Below are 12,268 nucleotides of genomic sequence, written 5' to 3'. Positions count from 1 at the left end.
TGGTTGATATTTCTTTGTCTTTAGGGCATGGCATACATCATTCCAGGCTCTTCTTGCTTTAATTGTCTCTGTTGAAAAATCAGAAGTGATTCTAATTGCTTTTCCTTTATAGGTGACTGATCTTTTCTCCTTGGCAGCTTTAAGTATCTTTTCCTTGATCTGAATTGATCCCGTGTGGATTATAATGTGATGATGGGATGTCCTGTTCTTGTGTGGGCTATTTGGAGTTCTAAAAGGTTCTTGTATCTGAATATGCCTATCTTTTTGTGTGTTGGGAAGTTTTCTGCTGGGATACTGATAAACAAATTTTCTAGACGATTAACTTCTGTCTCTATGTGCTCCTGTACACCTATTTCCCTCAGATAAGACCTTCTGATGGTGTCTTCCAAATGTTGAATAGATTTATCATATTTCTTGAATTTGTCTTGGATAGTTGTATGTTCTTTCTCTATAATACCTAGGCTGTCTTCAATGCCGGAGATTCAATCTTCTGCATGGTCTAACCTACTGTCAAGACTTTCTACAACATTTTTTCATTTCTTTTGCTTCTGATTGGTCGGTTTTTATGGTTTCAAATTCTTTGTTGGAGCTTTGTTTTAGATCTTGTATGAAATTCTTTACTTCCTTAATTTGTGTTCAGTGTTTATTCTCAAATCCCTTGGTTGATTGGTTATGGTTTCCTTGGACTCCCATTGCTTCTGTTGGGCTCCATTCAGCATTCTCTTTGTGGTCTCCCTGACTACTTTCAGGTGCCTGTTTATGGATTCCATGAATGCCACTATTGATCTTTGTCTATGCTCATCCCGCTCTTACAATTCTTGTATTACTCTTTGATTAGATTTCTCACGTTCATGCAACTTGTGTAGTTCTCTTTGTCTGATCTCAGCCTGCTCACACAATTCCGTTATTTCTCTTTGAGTGTTCTCAACCTGCTCACACAATTCCAGTATCAACCTTTTAGTATCTTCCTCAAGCCCATGAGCTTCCTGTTTTGATCTTTGGTTTGCCTCCTCTCTCTCCCTCTCACGTTCACACTGAGTCCTTTGCAGGGTTTCAATCATTTCATTCACCATGTTTACCAGTAATGTTTGTAGAGATTTTGGGAACTCTCCTCTGGATTATTCATTATCTATTTTATCACCTGATTATCTTGAGTGGGAATTGAGATACCCGGACTTGCCATTTTTCCTTGTGTTTTTCTTGCTTGTTCTGCCCATTTGGGATGAAAGTAATGCTAGTTTTGTGCTAGAACACCATTTTAAGGCAAGCATCAACCAAAGTCCTGTAATTGCATAGTAAAAAGTTTGCAGATACAATCTATTTCAAGAGATACAGTCTATTCAACATTAAACAACTATGTATTAATGGGGTAAGAATAGCAAAGAAGAATTTGACTAACCAGAAATTATTATGTTTAGGGAGAAAGGTGTGAAAAAATAGAGTTAGAGGGATATGGAAAGGTAAAAGGAGAGTGAAATTAACCAAGTCCTACTCTCAAGAGGGAAATGGATTGGAAAGAATGAAAGGAGAGAAAAAAATTAAAAGAAGAGACAAGAAAAAAAACGGAAAGACAAATATTTAAATTTAAAAAGAAACACTAAAAAGTAATGAAAATTTAAAGAAGTGACATTGAGAGATGAACGGGGATAGGATGAGAGGAGGGGAGGGATAGAAAGGAGACCTGTAAACTAAAAAATAATAAATTGTGTAGGGGAAGAGGAAAAACAAGTCGTTTAAATCAGATACAGGTGGACCCGTTGCAACAATGAGAAGTACTAGTTGTTATGTCGAAAACGAACTTTACAACTTTGGTGGGGGAGGAGGATTAAATGGGGGGCAGTGGGAGGCTGGGAAGGGATGGGAAGGGGAAACAAAGGAGGAGGCTACAATGCTTGATAAGAAATGTTCTCATTATCTTGCCCATGTAATTTTAACCTCTCTGTACATTATTTTCACAATAAAAATAAATTAAAAAATACTTCAAATATTGTATAGGTATAAATAGATAATACTGCTATTAAGAAATTTAATCCTAGCAGTTTTGAATTGAGGAATACATTTATGAATTAAGTATGTACACAATGGGGTATAAAGGCTTATAATCAATGACAGGTATATATGAGGATAAGCAGAACAACAAATAATTCATGCAAAAAGAACAAAAGATGAAAAAGTAAAACGAATGAGAAAGAAAGAACAAAAAAGACCTAAAGGTCAGTAGAGATTTTTTTTAAATGCACACATACACACATATACACCTAAAATAAGAGTTATAAGAGGAAGAAAAAAGATTAATAAAATAATTTTTATAATTAAAAAGTAAATATTTTAAAAAATATAAAAAAAGACTTCTTTGATTTTTTTTTGGGTGTTGATGGGAAGATCCTGTATCTCCCTTGTGTCAGTAACCAGTCTCTTGGTGGAGTCTCTGGTTTGTTTGTGGTGTTTCGTTTTCTGTGGCTTGATTGGTTTTTTTAAGTCAGTTTGTTTGGGCAGGCAGAAAAAATTCTGTTGGTTTACCCAGAAGTTTGTGATACTCCTCCCAGGCTAGTTCAGTGGGAGGGAGATCTGCTTTGAGTATCACAAAAGAGGGAGATGGCTGTTTCCTCTAGTTTGGAGTTGCTGTGAAAAGGCTGAGTTCTGGGAAAAGTTGAGGCCTTTCAGAAAACAGTAGCTTTTCCCTGAAGGGCTAGCTTCTGAGACATTCACAGAGCCCAGCCTGGAGCCATTTCAGGGTTTATGTTTACTGAGTTTCAATTGATTGTCAGGGCTGCTGTAGAGAGGAGCAGTCTCTGGCTCTTTTTACCCAGTGAAGAACGCCACTCCTTCGGGCATGTAGCTTTCTCTGCCTGGTTGTGGAGTTCAGAATGGCAGGTCAGGGTAAGTACTTGTGACTTGCTAAATGACTCTTTTGTTTTCATCAAAGGACTGAGTTGGAGCGAGCTACTTAGCCAGGACTTTGTCTGTATCAAAGATACAGATATCCGCTGTTGGGGGAAGGAGTGGCCTTCCCTCCTCTGCTTCGTTTGAGAAGCAGTGAGAATGTCAGTTTTGTACTCATGTGGGAGTGTTGGTTCCTGGGTAGCCTATGTTCTGCTATCTGCAGGATGATGATATCTGCTATTTGTCAGTTCTTGTTGGTGTTGAGTAAAATCTGCTCACCTGCTGCATCTGGCACATTTGTCCCAAACTCTCTGGGTTGTAGGTATGGTGGCTATGGATGCCACCACAGCCGCCAGAGCCGCCGCAGCCATGGTTGCCGGAAAACGCTCACATCTGTCTCCTTACCTGGATTTTCCCTCTCTGGCCAAACGCTCTGTACTGTGATGTACACTTGGTGTGCCTTGGTGTGCCTAGGACTGTTCATTGCAACATTAGAACTGCTTTCTCTGCGAGAGCTTGTTTAGCCACCAGGTTCTCCTCTGCCATCTTCTCGAAACTCCTGAAGGTGTTTTGGAATAAATAATTTTTACCTTGACTATCTTGAGAAGGAAGATTTGGTTTCTCAGCACTGTAGGTAAGAACTTGAGTGAAAGAAACAAAAGGAAAAATGAGGAACAACTCAACACATACATTCAAAAGAAACAAAACAACCCAAGCAAACCCAAATTAACTCAGTACTGAAGAACCTGCAGGATATTCAAAGGCTTTTTAAAAATAGCTATGATAGGGGCTGGGATGATGGTTCAGTGGTAGAGTGCTTGCCTTGCATGCATGAGGTCCTGGGTTCGATTCCTCAGCACCACATAAGCAAAAAGAAAAAAGCCAGAAGTGGCGCTATGGCTCAAGTGGTGGAGTGGTAGCCTTGAGCTGAAGAGCTGAGGGACAGCGCCCAGGGCCAGAGTTCAGGCCCCAAGACCGGACTCAAAAAAAATAGCTATGATAGCCTTATGAAAATCCTGACTACATGGGAGCCTACTGTGGTGAGGATAGTGGTTAAAGCTCAGACTGGACCGAAATATCTTTACACAATGCCAGGAACCTGTTATTCTAAATTCCAGGAAGAATAACACAAAGTAGACTGAGCCCACGATCATACACAAGTAGGAAGCAAGATTCAATCTGAAATTTAATCAGGATAATTTAGGGCTGGGGGCATGCCAAAGTGGTAAGAACATCCATTTAGAAGATACATGACACACAATTGAAATTCTAATATTATGGGTATTAAAGAAAAAAGCTATGACTTTAAATAATTGGAATAATTGCAAGATTTGAATATTGAGTGGAGAAAAATCCATGAGACACATAGAGTTTACCCATGTTGCAATGCTTTCTACTTATGTGATAATATTATGTGGTACTCCAGATACAACAGAGTTACTTTGCAATGAGCATGGATGTGCATTTGGGTGAAAGAAATACTCTACTTACACAGGTGTAAATTAAATACTTTTTGGGGGTAGATTTTAGTTCTTGAACTAAGAGCCTGGGTGATATCTCTGAGTCTTTTCTCTCAAGGCTATCACTCTACTACTTTGAGCCACAGATCCAATTCTGATTTTCTGTTGGTTCTTTGGAGATAAGAGGCTCATAGACTTTCCTGCCCAGGATGGCTTCAAACCAAGATCATCAGATCTCAGCCTCCTGAGTAACCAGAATTCCAGGCCTGAGCCGTCCTTTTTTTTAATAATTTAGTAAATTGTACAGTTACAGAAGTTAAAATTTATCATTATATTTTATAATATATATATGTATATTTATATCAATGCATACATATAGAAATATTTTAATTTATTTTTTTATCTACAGTAGATTTATGAAATCATCCTTCATTACAAAATAATATGGAAACAAGTTTAATGAGGAGCAAAGCATAGGGAATAGTCACGTTTCTTGTTGAATGAAATATGAATTGTGAGAATCAGTTTGAGAAAACCATTTAACAAAATGGATAATGGCTATTAATTCCAATCCCTTTATTTGCCCATATTTTGCATCCTCACACATGAATGTCAAAGTCAAACCACACATTTTCCCTTTGTAGTTAAATCATGCTATAATTTAGGGGATAGGTGAAGTAATCAAATAAAGATTAAAAAAGTAAATGATGCTATGAGAGCTGAAAATTATTTTAAATATGATAGTAGCTAATTAAATTCCATATCTCTTACTTTTACTCCATTGTCATATCCCTCATGACCACATTAGGAAAGTACATAGAAAATTCTCAATAAATTATGTGTAAAATTATGAAAAATGTATTAAAAGAATATGGGCACATCGGGGCTAGGAAAGTGGCTCACTGGTAGAGCTCTTGCCTTGCATGCAAGAGGCCCTGGGTTTGATTCCTCAGCACCACATAAGCAAAAAGAAGAAAGCTGGAAGTGGCGCTGTGGCTCCAATGGTAGATTGCTAGCCTTGAGCAGAAAAGCTGAGGGCCAGCGCCCAGGCCCAGAGTTCAGGCCCCTCGACCGGACAGAAAACAACAACAACAACAACAAAGAATATGGGCACAGTGTGGTTTTAGCTGATTCAGACCTGTAGGGTGTAGTGTTTTTTGAGAACTTGAAAAACCTTGTGATGGAGATGAGGGAAGGGATGTGCTTATTCTGGAAAATTGGCTAGAGGGTTGCTCCCAGAAAAACAGTGGTGAATTCTTCACAAAGGGTACATTAAAATCAATCTCACAATCATGTTCTCTACTGCACTATTCACCTTAGAGAACTTATGGAATCAGCCCAGAAGCCCTTTAGCGGAAGGATGGTTGGAGAAAGTGTTGCACATATACACAATTGGATTGCACTCGTCCATTATAAAGACCGTTACAGCATTTGCAAACAAATGGATAGATCTAAAATTATGATAAGCAAATGACGTCAGAGCCAGACACACAAAGGACGTGTATTTGGAAGCCAGAATTTTATGCAAGTTAAACAACAGTATTAATCAAAGCATGCTATTTGCAGAGGAGTATTTAAAAGGTGTAATTTCTTATAAAATTGAACTTTTATTCGAACAAAATGAATACCAGGAAACTATCCCTTGGAAAATGTGAGGGGAAGTCAAAGGGAAGGATTAAAGAGACTTACGGAAGTAGAGAGTAAAGCCATAATATTCAATGCAGATATTATGAAACTAGGAAAAAATGAAAGTGGGGTGAGGTTTGGAAGGATGTGAGAAATTTATGTAAAGATCCATCATACTTAAAAACTGATTCATTGAATGGAAAACCCTTCGTACCACTATTTCCTAAAAATATAATGGAAAACAATGGAGACATCTGATCTTAACCCATGAGTCAATATGATAATTTCCTTCTCAGAAATTTTCTTTGTAGGTATTATCCTCATAATAACAGAAAAGTGAACAACACAATGAATATCAATACATCACTTTGCTTATCCTAAATAGACACAATATATAAATCACAGTACAAATATTTGAATATATCACATGATAAAATAACAAGTAGAAAATATCAAACTATGATTGTTTTTCCAAGTACTTTAGCTTTGGTATCTAATTTAATCCTCACAATAATCCCATAAAGTAAAACTACTTCTATTTTTAATTCTAAGATAATGATATGTAAGTCTTCAGAGTTGGAATTACTAGTACAACATTGTACACACGGTAAGCGTTAGGCTGTGGTCCATTCCCACCATATCAAACAACCTCATTCTATTTTATAACTAAATACCAGCACTCAGTCTACTAATTCTAGGAAAATTTCCCAAAATTATTGTGCACACTCTAATAATATTTCACTTTATCTTTGTTAGAAAATAGGTAACTAAGCTGGACACTGGTGGTTTAAAGCCAGCAGGACAGACTGAGAGACTCTTATCTCTAATAAACCACTAGTAAACTGGAAGTGGCACTGTGGTCCAAGTGGTAGAGATCAGGGAAAACACCAAAGCCCAGAGGTCAAGCCCCATGACCAACAACAACAAAAAAAGAAAATAAGTAACTGTAATATGAAAACTCCAAGTTCATAATCAATTTATACCTCCCTGGTGAAAGGAACTGCTAAATTATAACATTCTTGATTTCTAGCTCAACATACTAGAAATCATATTTTATCCCTTAACTCAACACTGCACTGCCTGGGGAACCCATCTCTGGTTAACACAGTCTTACTGAAAGAATGACCTGCCCAATTCCTGATGGAAACAGACTGCAGGTCTTTTGGAGCAATCGTTTCCACATTGCAGCTCACCTAAATTGTTTACCTTTAGAAGTATTTTGATTGCTTTTTATACCCAACATTTCGAAAGAAATGTACTACTTTATAATGTTATTAAAGAAAGACTGATATAAAAATCACTTTTCACCCCAGATAAATATTTTACCTTTCATATACACAAAAATGCAGTCTGACATATTAATGTTAGGAATGAGAGGTTAAAAATCATAGGCACCAAGACCTAAGTATGAATTAAAGACTCTCCAACTTGTCAATACAATTGGTTTAAAAAGACATCAATACTACTGCATTTTTAATTCCCTATGATAATGATAATGATTCCCTATGATAATGATAATGAAAATGATAAACTATTAACACTTAAAATTAACTCATTTTCTTGGGAGTAGGACACAAAACACAATGTTAATTCTAATCATTTAAAAAGACCTTTATTTATACTAAACATTCACTCATAACTATAAAGATTCTAAAACTAACTTAAGTACAGAGACACAAAGAAAATAATTTAACTGCATCATGTACATACAATGGACTGTTAATAGAAAACAAAGTTATACTAATAATTAGCTTACCCAAATCACTTACATTCTTTTATTCTATTACATTTACTTTCATAAAAACTGGGTTTTCATAAAATGATGCATAAAAAAGCCTATATGCCCACTTACATTTTCAGATCTTAACAATATTCATTTCAGAAAATTTAGCTCTATAGTCAATGAATTGAAATAATACTAAAATATTCAAAGAACTTTCAGAAATTGCAAGACTTCCTCTGGGATGTTATGTATATTGGAAAAGATATTCAAAAAGCCTTTTTTGTTAAAGTTGCCATAGTTACTCCCACAAAAGAGCCATTGGTAAAGATCCCTGTGCATGTACAAAACACCTTCAAATGCATACACAATCTGGACATGACACATCCTTTTTGTTTTTGTTCGTTTTGGGAAGGAATATCTAACAAGCATATCGACAATACTTATTTTGTCAATAAGATGGGATATTCAAGCGTTATATGGGTTTGATTAACTCTTAGTGCGAATAGATGTGGTCTTACAAAGAAAGTGATTTTCTACAGAAATCCGGAAAGAGTTTATCCAATTTGTGTTTCACAGGAATAACCAGAGAGTAATACCTGTTTGGTCAAGTCGGTCCAAATCACTCCATGAGTGTATCTTAAAAGTATAAACAATTTAAGAGGTCAAATATGAATTTTGTACTGACAATCATCTTACAGCAATAACTTACTACCTAATTATATCTGTATCTTCTTACCTCACATACAATAAGAGCTGAATGCGGTCTCTTTATCTAACTTAATGCTGTAAATGCTTTGATTATGATGACATTTTTAGTAGACAAATAATATGTACAGAAGGGTGGTTCCACTGAAATGACATGACAGAACACTGATAAATAAAACATTGCAACACAGTTAGCTCTTTTCAGCCTCACCATGTCCAGATTGGCAAGCAACATTGCAACAGCACACACACACATACACATGTATACACATGTCTGCACATGTACACACACATATACATGCATGCTAAATTCAGGGTTTATTGTACAAAAAAGTTCAAATAAAATATTAGTGATTAAGACAAGTGATAATATGCCTTATTACAAAATAATACATGAACCATCACCACCCATGTTACATTTTACCTGCCTCTCCAAATGTGACCACTTAATTTATTTTTAATTAATTGATTACCTTATTAATTCGTTTGGTGCTAATACTAGGGCTTGGACTCAGGGCCTGGCTTTGTCCCAGAATTTATTTTTTGTTTCAGTTTTCTCAAAGCTAGCATTTTACTGCTCGTACCACAGCTCCATTTCTAGATTTTTCTGGTTACTTTCAAATCAGAATCTAATGGACTTTTTTTTCTTGGTCTTCTTTCAAACCACAATCCTCAGATTTCATCTTTCTGATTAACTAATACTAAAGACATAAGCCATCAGTGTGGCTTCTTCTTTTTCCTCTATAGTTATCTAATGCACATACTTAAATAGTAATTTAAAACTGAGAGTATAGAAGCAAGATGTACAGTGATGATACTGTCCTGTCAGAAATTCAAGTTAGTAATGTAAATTATTCTTAAGGCCATACACAAAAAATACCATATTATAGTGTAAGAGAACTCACTATTGAACATCTTAGGAGCTTTCTAATAGATTCGTTATTTATTGTTACCCAACATTAGAAAAATGTATAAGGAATTGGTAAAATAGAAGTCCTTTGCATGACCACATACATTCCTTGTTTTTTTTAAAGACACTTGCTTTCATCTAAAAAGTAGGCCTGTCTATTGTTTTCATGTGATTTCAATAATTGAAAGTGCTTAGTGAGAATGTCAAAATGTATTAGTAGTCCTTAACTATCAATTCTCATTTTTCTTCTTGGAGAATATAATGATCAAATCAATAATTCAGAATCAGAAATCAATAGTTCAGAATCATGCTTCCAGTGCAAGTGGATCACCAGTAAGAAATCCTCAATACCAATTTCCACAAAGTTTTGTCACAGATACAATCTCCCTGCCTTCTCTAGCTACTTTACTACCTTCCTATTTCTTCATTATACAGGAAAAGTGTGATTCACCTGATTTCAGTCAGATCTGTTGCTAGAATTATCAAGGAATTAGTTTATTGTCTGTAATTTGGTCAAAGTTATGTCTCTTTATGCAGGCTACTATAAATGTATTTACTAATTTCAAGTAAATACATAAATTCTATTCTGATATTTTTTAAAAAATAAAATTTTGTTTGCTCTATAAATTGATCAGAGGCATGGATTTTGTGGCTAGCTAGGTCATTGCACATCATCTGTCTCTCTCTCTCCCTTTCTTGGTTCTCATAGATAATATGATTGCTCCATAATTATCCTGATTTATTTTGCTTTCATATTTTTGGTTGTATCATTTCAGTTTTTCCTCTGCCATTTCCCAAATCATTTATATAGAAGGCGTTATTTCCTAATTTCTCATTCCTAGAATAAGCTGCACATGAAGATATCACTGGTCCTCATTTTCAGTGTGTACATTTGAATACGGAGGAACATCTTTCCTCTTCTCTCCATCAATTCCCTACTCTCCAGTTAGAATAATTTCGAATAGTAAATTTGGAAAAAGAGAAAATAAATCATGGTGAATAAACAGTTGCAGAAAAATCACTGGATATTTCTGACCAGTTCAACCAATGTGAAATATTAGGAAAATACATGCACACCTCATTCCCACTGGCACTCAAAGTTTCTGGTTAGGCAATTCTTAGGAATATGAAGAACAAGATGAAAAAATAAGGAATGATATCAATTGCAAGAAAAAAATGGAGAAGGATCCAAGCAAATTTCTTCACTGGGCTGCCAAAAATATTCGGCTTACTACAGTGCAGAGACTTCTTTCCCAAAAGGCCACTCATGTGAATAGTAGGGATGACGATGAGTATACCCCTCTTCATCAAGAAGCGTACAGTGGACAATTAGACATTGTCAGTGAGTTGGTGTCTCAAGCAGCACATGCAATAACTGTAGATGACTGGACACCCCTGCACAGTGCATATACGTGGAATAATACCAGAATGACTTCTTTATTAATTCATCATGATGCAAATACCAATGCCCAACTAAAGGCCTCTTGTCCCCCTTACATCTTGCTGCTGAGAATTGAGCTAGCAAAGATACGCTGGATCTCCTTCTGTTGAACCATTATATAAAACCAGGCCTGGAGAACAACATAGAAAAAATTGCATTTGATATTGCCAAAAGGATAAGTATGTATCACTACTTCTATGAAGTTGTGGAAGGCTGTACAAATTGTTCACCTATGTCCTAATGGTCGGGTTAAGTTTCTTAAATTTCAACAATGCAAGTCGATCTTTTGTGTCCCTACAAAATATTTTCACAATCCAAATAAGAGCAATATATTTTATTTTGGTCTGTCATGGGGCTTGAACTCTGAGCCTGGGAGCTATCTCTGTGCTCTTCAGCTCAAGGTGAGCGCTCTACTACTTGAGCCTCAGCTCCACTTCCAGTTTTCCAGTGGTTTATTGGAGATAAGGGTACCACAGTCTTTCCTTCCCAGGCTGCCTTGGAACCATGATCTCAGATCTCAGCCTCTTGTGTAGCTAGCAATATAGGCATAATCCACATGTGCCCGGCAACACCAATATTTTACTGTAAAAATTCATGGATTCCGCAGAAATCTTCCAAGTGAATTGCCTGCATTGGATGTCCAAATGAATTCAATAGTTTTTGTATACATGTATAATGATTTCTTCAGAGTTTGTGATTTTTTAATCAGAAACAATTTTAACTTACCTGTTGAAATGAGTAGTACAGAAACTAAAATATTTCTGGTGCTTGTCTGAAAAGGTATATTTTAAAATATTCTATATTCTAAGTTTCCATAATGTTCATAATTTAATTTTCTCCTAGATATACTTTGAATTCTACATTAGTTTATAATATTTAGGTTCATTAATGTGTCCTTTCTGATTGCATTCCATATAGAAACAGTTTGATTCCTTTTTTTCTAGGTCTTAATATTATTTTTCTGTGGGATAAAATGACAATGTTGTCTAATTTGAAAAGTTTTGTAAAGTTTATGCTATGTAAACACCTTTCTGAGGTGAATATTTAATACACTGATTTCAAACTAAATTTAATTATATGAATTACGTGTATTGTTACAGTTGTAATTTTGTAATCAGCTTTTTAATAACTGTTTTTCATTTCTTGCATCTGAAGAATGAAACATATGGAATACTTCTCAAATGTTCATATTATCCTTGTGCAACTGCCAGGTTAATCTCTGCATTGTAATTTCAGTATTCGTGCTGCTGAAGCATGTAGTATCCTCTAAATTTAAGTAGTTAATGATGCAATCTTTATACAAGCCTATATCTATGCGTGCCTAATTGTAACAAGGAAACCGTATTGTTCCGAGCAATGCTATCAATCTTATTTCCCTAAAATTCTGTGAATAGTAGAAAAAATTATATTGATCAATCAATTGCTCACATTTGCAAATTTTTTTGTCAATGACTATCTTAAATCTTTTTATTTGGAATTTGATCGTACTCTCAATTATTTATAGATAGGTCCAAAGGTGA

At 35.5% G+C, this 12,268-nt stretch overlaps 1 pseudogene; it reads left to right on the top strand.

Moving 5' to 3' along the window:
- The window catches only part of LOC106002814, a 77,922-nt pseudogene extending 66,933 nt beyond the window's left edge, over nucleotides 1-10,989 (top strand).
- Nucleotides 10,990-12,268: the final 1,279 nt, after the last annotated feature.

The sequence above is a fragment of the Dipodomys ordii genome, unplaced genomic scaffold (genome assembly GCF_000151885.1).
Source record: "Dipodomys ordii isolate 6190 unplaced genomic scaffold, Dord_2.0 Scaffold1000002216, whole genome shotgun sequence".
Lineage (NCBI taxonomy): Eukaryota > Metazoa > Chordata > Mammalia > Rodentia > Heteromyidae > Dipodomys > Dipodomys ordii.
Note: the sequence above shows the minus strand (reverse complement) of the source record. Positions and strands in the feature narration are given on the sequence as shown.